We start from the raw sequence: 13,126 nt of genomic DNA, 5'->3' as shown, positions 1-13,126 counted from the left end.
GGTGCACACTCAAAGGCAAATCGGACGAAGCTATATATGGCAGCTATATCCAAATCTGAACCGATCTCGATAACATTTAGCAAATGTATTTCTGAGCTGTATTTGAAATATTTCCCCAAATATTGTTGTTACAGAGTGCATATTATGGCTGCGGAGGTCAAAAATAACAAATCGGATGAACAATATATATGCGAGCTATAGCTATATCTGAACCGATTTCGATCAAATTTGGCATACTTATTTTCAGGTCCAATATGATCGTACGTGCAAAATTCCATACTATTCGGACTGATATTACACATTTGGTGCACAATAAAAAGCAAATCGGACGAAGATATATATGGGAGCTATATATAAATTTTTACCGATTACCTCCAATTTCAATAGGGTTCGTCCTTGGGCCAAACAAATGATTTGTGCAAAATTTCATCTGGATAGGGCAATAAATGCGAACTGTACTCTGTGCATGGGCAGACGGACGGACAGACGGACGGACGGACATGCATAAATCGACTCAGAATGGGATTCTATGCAGATCATGAAAAGGAACTATGGGTCATTCTCGTTTCCTTTTGCCTGTTACAAACAAATGCACAAAGACATAATACCCTGACCACCTTGTGGTGTAGGGTATAAAAATCTCATAAAAACGGAAGGAAACGAAACTGGCGCGTTGCAATATTTATAGCATATTTATTTAGGTCCGATACGAAGTGGACAACATTGGCCCATTAATTCGGAACCCAACCCAGCCAGCAGTTTGATTAGTCATAACAGAAATACAAATATATTTGAATAATCGAACATTGGCTGAGGATATACATCGGTTGACATAACCGACTGATGCTTTTTTTATACCCTTCACCATAGTATGGAGGGTATATTAAGTTTGTCATTCCGTTTGTAACACCTCGAAATATACATTTTAGACCCCACGAAGAATATATATTCTTGATTAGCATAAAATTCCATGTCGATTTAGCGAAGTCCGTCCGTTTGCACGTCTGTGGAAATCACTCTAGCTTCCGAACGGAATCAATTAGATTGATAAATTTTTTTTCAAATTTATATCATATATGCAGAACTTTTGGTATTGAAAATGGGCTATATAGGTCCACGTTTTGGTATAGCCCCCATATAACGGCACCTCCCGATATTCGGAATTTTGATGATAGTAGCTACATTATCCACCGGAATTGTTTCAAATTTGGTATTTGAAGTTCGTAATAGATACTACAGCCTGTGCCCGAAACTTGCTTAAGAAGATCCACATCTTCGTATAGCCCCCATATAACGGTACATCCCGATATTCGATATTTTGATGGTAGGGTGTAAGTAATAGAAATCAAGTTATACTTCCATTTTTTCTTTATATTCAACAATTCGGTGGCCCCTTCACTTGTATTAAAATATTTGTGGGTATATGCCTTACCATACTCCATAGGAAATTGTGTGGCTTTTTAATTATGTATACCGCATGCAAAATTTATTGTATTCAACAAATTTAAATAATAGATAACCACTTATAGTCTCAATATTTCTCTCAAGTATTAACCAAATAAATTGAACTTAGAACTAATTATTCCTGAGGGTCCCCTCGATGGGCCATTCAAATATTTTTAATTAAACACTAAAACAAACAATGCAAAATTAAAATATTCATTCAACCCCCCAATCGGTTGCTATGAAAACAAAATTGATTTTTTTACTTCATTTCCTTTCATATCTAACTACCGAAACACTTAATTCAGGTTATCATAATATTTGATTTTGAGTCAGTACTAAAAATGAATAATATTATTATTTTTCCTTCTGTCAAGGTCAAAAATACGCAGATAGCTTTGGATTTAATAGCAGATGCCGTACATTCGCTATCATTGCCGCTGAAGCCTTAAAAGTAGAAAAAGGGCCAGCCAATAAGCAATTTGGCCCACTTGTAATCAAGTTCAAGTGTTTGGCAATATTTATTGTGGTTTCATGGGTAGAAAATATTCGATACAACATACAAACACAGCTATTCAACACACCCTCTTGTGTGGATGTATGTGTGTAACTTTGAACTCCCAGATGCATATCCAATCACTCATTGTGAAGCTATCAGGTGCTAGTAGTTGTTTTACCCACCAATTCTCAGGGTTTGCTGCTTTTGGTGCTTGACGGTTGGCATTCGCGGTATGCCAACATGCCACCGCACCAATGACGTCAGAAGTAGTCATCATGATTGGCGCTATTGTTGTTGTTCTCATCGTCGTCGTCGTGGAAATTTAATCTCCTGTGATTGACAGTGTGTTAATTTGGTTGCAGATAAAAGTAAAGTCAATAAATCGTTTAATACACTTAATTTTAGTTTTTATTGCCACACACACACACAAACACACACTCACACAGTGACACAAAATCGTCAAATTACACACAAGGACAAATATGAATAAAGGAATGAATGGAAATAGTAAAATTTGGATTTTTTTTGCATTTATTTGTTATCCAAGGTAATATGAGCGCAGTCGTGATAAGATAAGAGCTTACCTCGCAGAGGAAAGGGAACAATATTGAAGAACGAAATGAAATATTATTAATTGATATTTTTGAAGAGGGCGACATTTTTGGTTTGATTTCGTTGATTAATCGAAGGTCTGTCAATTGTGGCGTGGTATTCCATCAAATCAATTTGTAAATAAGTTGTATCATCAAGGTGGTTTCAGTGTGACATATATTATTGTTTTAGTATATAATCAGGGTCTCAATTGTTAAAGAAAAATAATTAATTTACAAATCAGAAGAAAACGAAATAAACTTTTGGTTAAAATTGAGAAACTTGGTATAATACCAATAAGTTTTTTTTAATTTTTTTTTTTTTAGGAAAATCCGTCGTATGGTCCTTTGTATAAGTGTATATACCATATGCGACTAAAAGCTACAAAAGCCAGTGAATATTAAACAAGTAAAAAATCTGTAAGTTCGGCCGGGCCGAACTTTCAACACTCTCCACCATTTGGTACAAATTTGACAATTTCCAAAAAAAAAAAATAATAATAATAAAATCCGTTAAAAATTCTGTTAAAATCTTAAAAATACCGGACGCCTATATGACAACGTAGACCTGCATAGGCAACTTTTGTCATAAGTTATTACAATATTTTAATGCGAAACTTGAAGAAAAATCTGTTTATAATGTAGCTAAAATCATCAAAACACCGAATATAGGGGGTTCCGTTATATGGGGGCTATACGAAGACGTGGACCTGCACAGACAATTTTTTGGCATGGGCTGAAGTTTCCATTACGAACTTCACATGCGAAATTTGAAACGATTCCGGTAAATAATGTCGCTAAAATCATCAAAATACCGAATATCGGGGGGTATGGTATATGGGGGCTATACGAAGACGAAGACCTACACATATTAATTTCTGTCTTAGGCTGTAGTATTCATTACGAACTTCAAATGCCAAATTTGAAACAATTCCGGTGAATAATGTCGCTAAAATCATCAAAATACCGAATATCGGGAGGTACCGTTATATGGGGGCTATATGATAACATGGACCTACATGGCCCATTTACGAACTTAACCTGCCTACTGGCAAAATATACATGTGTGCAAAATTTAAACCTTCTATCTCAATTTGTTCGAAAGATAGCGTGATTACAACAGACAGACAGACACATAGACAGACAGACGGACATGGCTAAATCGTCTTAGAATTTTACGCTGATCAAGAATATATGTACTTTGTTGGGTCTGACATGAGTATTTCGAGGAGTTACAAACGGAATGTCAAAATTAATATACCCTCCATAGTATGGTGGAGGGTATAAAAATCCGTAATATTTTACATATTAATATTTTATCCTAATATTTGCATCAGTGCTAGGTCAGGTGCGAAATTGGACAATATCGGTACACTCCATCAAGCATCTCTCCCCAAATAGAAAAAAAATTTTGAATAATTATAACTCTTATAAAATGTGATGTAAGTGTCCGATTGCCTTCAAAATACACACATCCCAATATTTTTATTAACCAAAGGTCTGGTGCGTAGATGGAATATACCGGTCCACTCCTTCTGGTTCCTCCCCCACAAGGGGTCAAAATTTTTAATAACCAAAACGATTATAAAATCAGAAATAAGCTTCGGATACTCTTAATATTTAACACATCTCATTAATTCTACCAACACAAAATTTGCTGTGAAGATGGAATATACCGGTCCACTCTTTCTGGTACCTCCCCCACAATGATTCAAAATTTTGAATAACCAAATCGATTATAAAATCCAAAATAAGTTTCCGGTTCTCTTCATATTTTACACATCCCATTATTCCTACTAACACAAGATCTGCTGTGCAGATTTAATATATCGGTTCACTCCTACTGGTACCTCCACCACAATGGGTCATCTCTTTGAATATCCATGAAGCTTATAAAACGAGAAATTAACATCCGTTTCCATTCAGACTTGGTACATTTGTGAGATAAAAATACTGCAACCAACTTTAGATTGCTGTAATTTCTAAGACAATCGTCCGACAGCTGTTAAAATTATTCCAGTGACAGCTCATTATATTGTTTACAAGTGTACAAAATCATTTTGGTGAGAATTTTCCAGAAAATAGTTATTGGTGATGGAATTGAAGCGGGTTAGTGTGATTTCTTTATATTTGGCTGGAAAACTACAAGTGGCTATCGTTGGAGCACTCCAGCATTTAAATGTGAATAAATCTTTTGTGTATCGTACCATCACTCGTAACCGTGATACTGGTATTGTAGCCTGACGTCAAGGAAGTGGACGGAAGAAAGCAGCAATATCAACAGAAATGGTTCGAAAAGTAAAGAAGCGAATTGATCGGAACCCGCGTCGCAGTGGCCGAAAAATGGCTCGTGAGCTGAACATAGCGCAATATTCCATTCGGGGTAAAGCCATTGAAATTCCAAAACGTGCAAGAACTTACATCGCAACAGAAAGAAAATAGACTCAAAAGAGCTAAAGAGTTGCTTTGCTTGGCCGAAAGTGGTGAACTGCCGAATTTGTTTTTCCCCGATGAGAAAACATTCGTTGCTCAGCAGTTTGTAAACAAACAAAATGGTCGTATTTACTTGCGAAAGAGGTCTGCTGAAAATGTACACCTTAGGTTGGCCATCAGAACTCAAGCGTCGGCCATGGTGATGGTGTGGGTGGCTGATGATCGCCCTCCGATCATATAAATTGACCGTGGCATCAGACACGGTCAATTTATACACCCGTGGAGGGTGTATTACACCCTTGGGCACGCAAACATTTTTGCCGCAGACCTTGGACATTTCAACGGGAATCAGCTCCATCGCACTTAGCACGCGCCTACCAAGAATGATTACAAAATGAGGTTCCTCGCTTAATTTCCAGCACACAATGGCCACCAAAATCTTCGGATACCAATCCGTTGGACTATAGTGTCTGGAGTATTTTGAAAAGCAAGGTTGGCACTAAAAAATACCAAAGTCGATCATCTCAAGCAAGCGCTTCACCGTGAATGGGTCAAAATACCACAGAGCAACATTCGGGCAGCGTGTGACGGTTTCATTGGCCGTTTTAAGGCCATAATTCGTGGCAAATGTGACCAATTCGAACAAAGCTAAACTTATTCTAATATTTGATGCTATTTCCGACATTTTTGGCTTCCATTCAGTAAAATTTAAAAAAAAAATGTAGAAATGAATACATTTGACTTTGATGCAGTTATTTTATCTCACCCTGTAGGTATAATATATATGTAAAAGAAATAGATCTTATTTATTCTGCTGATAAGTCAAGATCCGCTGGATCGATTTTCAAAATTCTCATCAATTCGGATTGGTCTCTAGCCAGTAGAGGATTAAATCTAAGAAAATCGGGGCAAATTATGCCAAAAGGGAATATTTGTTTTTAATTTTTTTAATTTTTGTCATATTTTTGACGCAAACGATTTTTACAATTTGACTTATAATTTTCAACATGCATTTTGTCAAGTTTTTGTACACCCTGCAACACTATGTTTTTAGGATATTTTACCCAGGTCGAAATAATTTGCCGATCCTCAAGGAATTTTTCATGATGATAGGGATAGGGTCAGAATTATAACCTATTGTTGTTGTAGATGTACATTTATGGGTTTAAATGGACCAAAAAAATAAAATTTTCCAGTTTTTACAATCGTTCTACATGTCACAATTGAAAAGCAATTGACACGAAATTTTGCATAAGAAAAGACTTAAGGACAGGGAAGAAGTGTAGAATTTTGAATGGCCATTTAATTATATTTAGCTGTAAAATGGACCACAACTTTCGTGTGAAATTGTTGGAATACCTAACAACACAACGGAGTGAGTAAATATTGGGCAAATGCCTCCGGTCAAAAAGCTAAGGGTAACATCTGGGCAGGGCTTAATGACATCATTTCTAAACGGAAATCTTCCAAATGGATTTGGATATAAGGGAGCTTCCGACATATTGTAGTGTTGTAGGGTATCACATGGTCGGCCCCACATGACTATAGCCTTTGCTTTCTTTTTGTACCCTACACCACATAGTGGTAAGAGTATTATGTATTTGTGCATTTGTTGGTAACATGGAGAACATTTGTTTGGCCCACGGACGAACCCTATTGAAATTGGAGATAATCGGTAAGAAATTAGATATAGCTCCCATATATATCTTCGTCCGATATGTCTTTTATTGTGTATTAAACGTGTAATATCAGCCCGAATAGTATGAAATTTCGCACTCACAACCCACATAAGTATGACAAATTTGATCGAAATCGGTTCAGATATAGCTATAGCTTCCATATATATTGTTCATCCGATTTGTTGTTTTTTCCTCCGCAGCCGTAATTTGCACTCTGTAATAACAATATTTGGGGAAATATAGCAAATACAGCTTAGAAATACATTTGCTAAATTTTATCGAGATCGGTTTATATTTGGATATAGCTCCCATATATAACTTCATCCGATTTACCTTTTATTGTCCACCAAACGTCTAATGTTTGTCCAAATGGGGTGGAATTTGGCACTTACGACCGAATTGAGTCTAGAAGCTAGTATGCCAAATTTGGTGAAGATCGGTTCAGATATAGCTATAGCTTCCATATATCTATTTGTTACCCACAGCCGTAATATGCACTCCGTAACAACGATATTCAGGGAAATATATCAAATACAGCTCAGAAATATATTTGCCAAATTTTATCGAGATCGGTTCCTATTTGGATATAGGTCCCATATATATCTTTATCCGATTTCAAATTAATTGTGCACCAAATGGGCACCGAATTTAAAAGATACAAATGCTTCGGCATATTTAGTTCTTTGAACTTTAAATTACAATTATAATCATAGCTGGAATGATTGAAGTCTCCCATAAAAGCTTTTAATTGTTATATGGAGCTCTACTAAATTAGCAAAGTGGTGTAGGGTATCATAAAGTCGGCCCCGCCCGACTTTAGGACTTTCTTTACTGGTTTTAAGTTAACATATCCTATTCTTTTCATTATTTACTTTACTTTGATAAAAATGTTGGTGGAGGGTATAAAAAAGTTCGGCCCAGCCTTTTTAATTGTAAATAAAAGTTTGTCTCGGTTTTGAAAAACCCCATCTTATTACCCAACTACCCATTAACATCTATCTAATGTTCAGTATCAAGATTCTTTCCATTGCCGTTTCCAATAGGCTTTTACAATGGCACAACTTTATACAAACTCATCCGGTTAAAGTTGTAATTGGTAATTTTAAAGACATTTCATTACAAAATTACCCAGTTTCCACGTTTTTTCATTAAGAAGTTTTTTAAAGATTTTCAAAAGCAGCTTTCGTTGGAGTACTAATTACTTTAACCTTTACACATACCTACACACACATTGTATTGTAGCTTTTGAAAAATTCTCACATATTCTAAAAATAATTGCCTCTTAACGCATATTTCCCGCAATATTCCGCATGGAGATAACAATTGTATAGAGCCTGTGATGGTGTGAATACATTTACAATGTGGAAATTAGATGTGCCACATGTTTAATGCTTAACATTTGCTCGGCTACCCCACGTCCACACCACCCCTGCCTTATTGTCGTCTAGTCTGTGGCGTACCGGCGTTGTCGTTGTGTCTTCATTCAGCCAAATAAACAAACCTCCATTCATTCAACAATATGGGGTTAATTGAATTTAATGTTGTTGCATTATTATTTTTTTTTCGTTTTGTTCGAAATGCTGGCGCTCTTCTACCCTGTCCATTTTGTTTATGTAAATTATTCAGGAGGATAGGTGGTGGAGGTGAGAAATTGTGGGTGAGTGAGTGAGTTTGTCTGCTTGTGTAATTCGACGTTGTTGATATTTGTTTGTACAGACATATTCAATAAATAATAAATATATAATTATGTTTATTTTAATGTGGATAACAAACAGTGCCAGGCTTGCACGCACACACACACACGCGCGTACCTATACACAATTATAGTTGTTGTCATTACTTACGAAGAAAGAACTATAGGAGTGAAGAGAAAATTATTAACGAAAAACTAGTGCAGACATGAAATAATGAATGAAAAAACAAAAAACATTTCATTGCGTTGGTTGATAATGCCATTAGAGTTTTTTTGTTGTTGTGTTTGCTTGTATTTTCCTTTGTACAGTTGACCTCCATTTTCATTTGTGTGTCGGCGGAGGTTATAATGATTTCTTTGAAATTGTGGCTTTTGTAATTTGGAATGTCAAAAGTAAAAAAGGAAATTGTAATGCTTTTGTAATGGAAAAACGCAAAGAGTTATATAAAAGAAGAATATTGTTACATAAATAAAAACAAGTTAAAAAGTATGAATCGGTTTTGCCGACAGATGAAGGGTATAGATCGCAGCCCTTATATGTTTTGACTTATATTATATTTATTCAAAGGAATGGACCAATATTTTACACTTCTCATCTGAACTTACTCTGAGACATATATATTACAACGTGCCTGTATGGAACTTAAGTTTATAAGAGATATGTGATAATTTTTGGAAAATGTTGAAATATGCATGAGCTACCAGATATATTGGACCAAAGCATTCCACTTCATCTAATACTGATAAAAATATTTGGATGTGAAAAATCGGAAGAAAATCATACATCTGTGTTTTTTTTTTTAATTCAATCATAATTTTAACCATTTGTGGGGCAAGTTGTAATTATGATTGAAGGAATGAGCTGATGAATTCCATATGTACATCAGATGTGTGTTTGACAAAAATATTTAGATATAAAGGGTGTTTTTTTAATTCCGATAGAACATGAAATTGTAAAAATTAACACAAAAAATTAAATTTTAATCAATTTTTTTTATTTGAAAGATCAATACGTGACATTAATATTTGAAAATGATTTCGGGCATATGGGCACCGCGGCTGTTCTTGACGACGTGTATTCTGGACGTCCAATTTTTGGCCACTTTTTCGAGCACGGCTGGCAGTATGTCACGAATAACACGAACAATGCTGGCCCCAAGGCGTCAATTGTTGCTGGTTTATCATCATAAACCAATAACTTCACTTAGTCCCACAGGAAGTAACCGAGAGGTTTCAAATGCCAATTGACAGGTCCACTTCTTGGAATCAACTTATCGCCAAATTTTGATTTCAATAAGTCGATGGCTGCGTTCGCCGTATGGCACGTAGCGCCATCCTGTCGAAACCACATCTCCTCCGGATCAATGTCATCCATATTTGTAAACAAAACATTATTGATCATGGTGCGGTAACAATCTCTATTGACCGTAACGCGAGCTCCGGCCTCATTTTTGAATAAATAAAGTCCGATGATGCCACCAGTGTGAAAACCGCACCATACGTTGCTTTTTTCTGGATGTAATGGAGTCTGTAGGGTCTCTTATGGATTGGTCTCACTCCATATGCTGCAAATTAGCTTATTAACAAACTTGATAAGCCATCGCTGAACACAATTTTGCGATAAAACAATGGGTCATTTGCCAAGTGCTCTAGAGCCTGATTTTCAAAGTAAATTTGGATAATTTCGTAGCGTTATTCAATCGTGAGTCTATTCATGATGATTTGTCAGAGTATACTGAAACAAATAAAAACAGGTTTCATCAAAATTTAATTTTTTGTGCTACTTTTTACAACTTAAAGTTCTATCTTGCTTAAAAAAACACCCTATACCAAGTTTCAATAGAATCGCTGAAGTTATGAAAGATATGAGTGACCCTTTGTGGGGAAGGTACCAAAAGGGATAGCCCGATATCTATTATTTTCTCACAAGAATTTGCATTAGAAAAAATATTGGGATATGCGATACTTCAAGAGAAACAGATGTTTATTTTGAATCTTAGAAGAGATATAATTATTAACCAGTAAAAAAAGTCTTAAAGTCGGGCGGGGCCGACTTTATGATACCCTACACCACTTTGCTAATTTAGTAGAGCTCCGCATAACAATTAAATGTTTTTATGGGAGAATTCAATCATACACGCTATGATTATAATTATAATTAAAATCGGTTCCGATTTGGATATAGCTGCCATATATATCTTTATCCGATTTCAAATTAACCGTGCACTAAATGGGCAATACAAGTCCAAATTTAAAAGATACAAATGCTTCGGCATATTTAGTTCTTTGCACTTTAAATTATAATTAATTATAATTATAATTTATATAATTATAATTTAAAGTTCAAAGAACTAAATATGCCGAAGCATTTGTATCTTTTAAATTTGGATTTGTATTGCCCATTTAGTGCACGGTTAATTTGAAATCGGATAAAGCTATATGCAAATCGGAACCGATTTTGATAAAATTTGGCAAAGATATTTCTGAACTGTATTTCATATATTTCCCTGAATATCGTTGTTAAGGAATGCATATTACGGCTGTGGGTAACAAAAATAACAAATCGGATGAACAATATTTATGGGAACTGTAGCTATATCTGTACCGATCTTCACCAAATTTGACATACTAGCTTCTAGACCCAATTCGGTCGTAAGTGCCAGTTGCAAACGGACAACAACGTGGTTGTTGTGTTTGCTCTCGTTGCTTTACCTTTCTCTTATTGGAATATTTGTTAGTAGTTGTAATCGACCAAGGCGATCACCGCGACCCTCTATGATTGCATGAACCTCGACGCCTAACCCATTCGAATCGTGGTTTTACTTACCAGGCCTCTGTCGCCAATCCAAATTACTAAGGTAATTCATAACCACTCACGCGAATCACCCTCACCTCTTTCCATCACATAATAACTCAGGGTAGTTTTTGTTGTTGTCGCTGTTGAAACCTGTCCTCCATTCTCTGAGCTAAATACCATCTTCACGCCATATCTTCTATTTCCAAAAATGTTGGGATATATGAAATATAAGTAGAATCGAGTGTTTATTTCGAATTTTATGACAGTTATAATTATTAACAATTTTGACCCTTTGTGGGGGAGGTACATGATGGATTGTCCATTTTTAAAATAATAAGATTTCCAAAGTTTACACCTAATTGGATGTTCCTTTCTTGTTCTATATAGTAAATTACCTAGGTCCATATTTGACAACAATATCACAAAGTACCAAGTTTGGACAAAATTAGATACTTCCTTCGAGAGTTATCGTGAACTTCAAATGTCTTAAAACAGATTTGGTCCAAAGAGACCTAGGATCTAAAACCGTTACTTCGATTAGGCATTTTTGGACAGAAGGCCATGTGGCTGAGGATATACAAAATGGCGAAACTTTTAATGTATGGATTAAGATGTAGTGCAAATGTCCGCCGCGGATTTTTCCATGCATGTTGAGGTACTTCATTAACGCAGCGTCCAATTTCCTCTTTTAAGGCTTGAGTCGTCTGCGGCTTTTCCGCGTAAACCAAAGACTTCAACAAATCCCAAAGAAAAAAATCTCTAGGTGGTAAATCGCATGATCTAGTCAGCCAATTCTGGTCTCCCAAACGCGAGAGAACACGACCAGGAAATTACTGATGCTGCAATTGAGCTGCCTCTCTGGCTGTCTCATTTCTTCACGATGATTATATGATAGATTTCTGTCGTGCCCTATATTCTAATTATGCTATGGTCAGTATACAATTGTGACCTAGAGACCGACCGCCAAATGAGCATAAAATATATAGCTTTGATCCATATTATAGCCTTTATAATTTAGGATTATCTTCCCGAACAAAAGACTTATATTCCGGCCATGCAAACTTTAGGAAAATTAGACTGTAATAGTAGTCTGTGACATAATATGGATAGACATACAGATGGCTGGGCGGATAGACATGTATAGATCGACTAAACTATGCGAGATAGGAAGATGGATGCATAACATCGTTGATTTGCTACAAATACATATTCGAATTGTTCTTGCTCTGTCTCAGATCCAGCAATGATTTACTTGTTATATTTTTTTTTTTTTTTTTTTGAAATCATAAAAACCTTGGTAAAAAATATCAAAATATATTGTTAAATTTTTAGAAAATATTTAAATATTTTTTTTCGTATACGGAACAACATTTAAATAAAGCTTGATTTAAAAAGCAAAATAAAATGAAAGCTAATGGGATTTCCTACCGAGGATTGTGGATTATTTTGATGTCGGTATTATACTTTTTATTGATAGTGTGTGTGTGAGCAAAAATATCAGATGGGAAAGCACAAACCTGTAATTTGGATTTGATACAAAAAACTGAATAAGCAACTCGCGAAATTTCCTCGTTGTTTTGGTAAGTTCTTAAAATTTCATATTAAGAATTTTAAACTCTATAATTATACCCTACAACACTATGTGTTGGGGGTATTATAGCTTTGATTGGGCCGACAATTATGTAAAACTTCGAAATATTTGTGCCCAATATAGGAAACTATATATGGATATTCCTATATAGCCGAGCTGAGCCGATCTAGCTAAGTATGTCTTTCTGACCGTCTGTCCATGTTAATTTGTATTTACTCCATAGGTCACAAATACGGCCCGATTCTCATGAAAATGAAAATGGAGGTGAGTTTAGAGTCAAAATAGAAGCCTATTGTTGGGGAAGATGATCGGATAATATTTAGAGGTTGAAATGGTCCAACAAATTTTTATACCCTCCACCATAGTATGGAGGGTATATTAAGTTTGTCATTCCGTTTGTA

The 13,126-nt window shown here is 35.5% G+C and overlaps 1 protein-coding gene across 2 annotated transcripts in view; it reads left to right on the top strand.

Moving 5' to 3' along the window:
- The window catches only part of LOC101897029 (sex peptide receptor), a 396,118-nt gene that overhangs the window by 62,788 nt on the left and 320,204 nt on the right, over nt 1-13,126 (top strand). Inside the window, exon 1 of one of the 2 annotated variants that reach the window (XM_059122554.1) lies at nt 12,515-12,714. The exons of the other annotated variant lie outside the window; for it this stretch is intronic. The gene's annotated coding sequence lies outside the window, so the exon portion shown is untranslated. Of the gene's footprint in view, nt 1-12,514; nt 12,715-13,126 lie in introns of those variants that run through there. 2 annotated transcript variants of the gene reach the window in all.

Source organism: Musca domestica, unplaced genomic scaffold (assembly GCF_030504385.1).
Source record: "Musca domestica strain aabys unplaced genomic scaffold, Musca_domestica.polishedcontigs.V.1.1 200, whole genome shotgun sequence".
In the NCBI taxonomy this organism is placed as follows: Eukaryota; Metazoa; Arthropoda; class Insecta; order Diptera; family Muscidae; genus Musca; species Musca domestica.
This window is presented reverse-complemented; position numbering and strand designations above follow the sequence as displayed.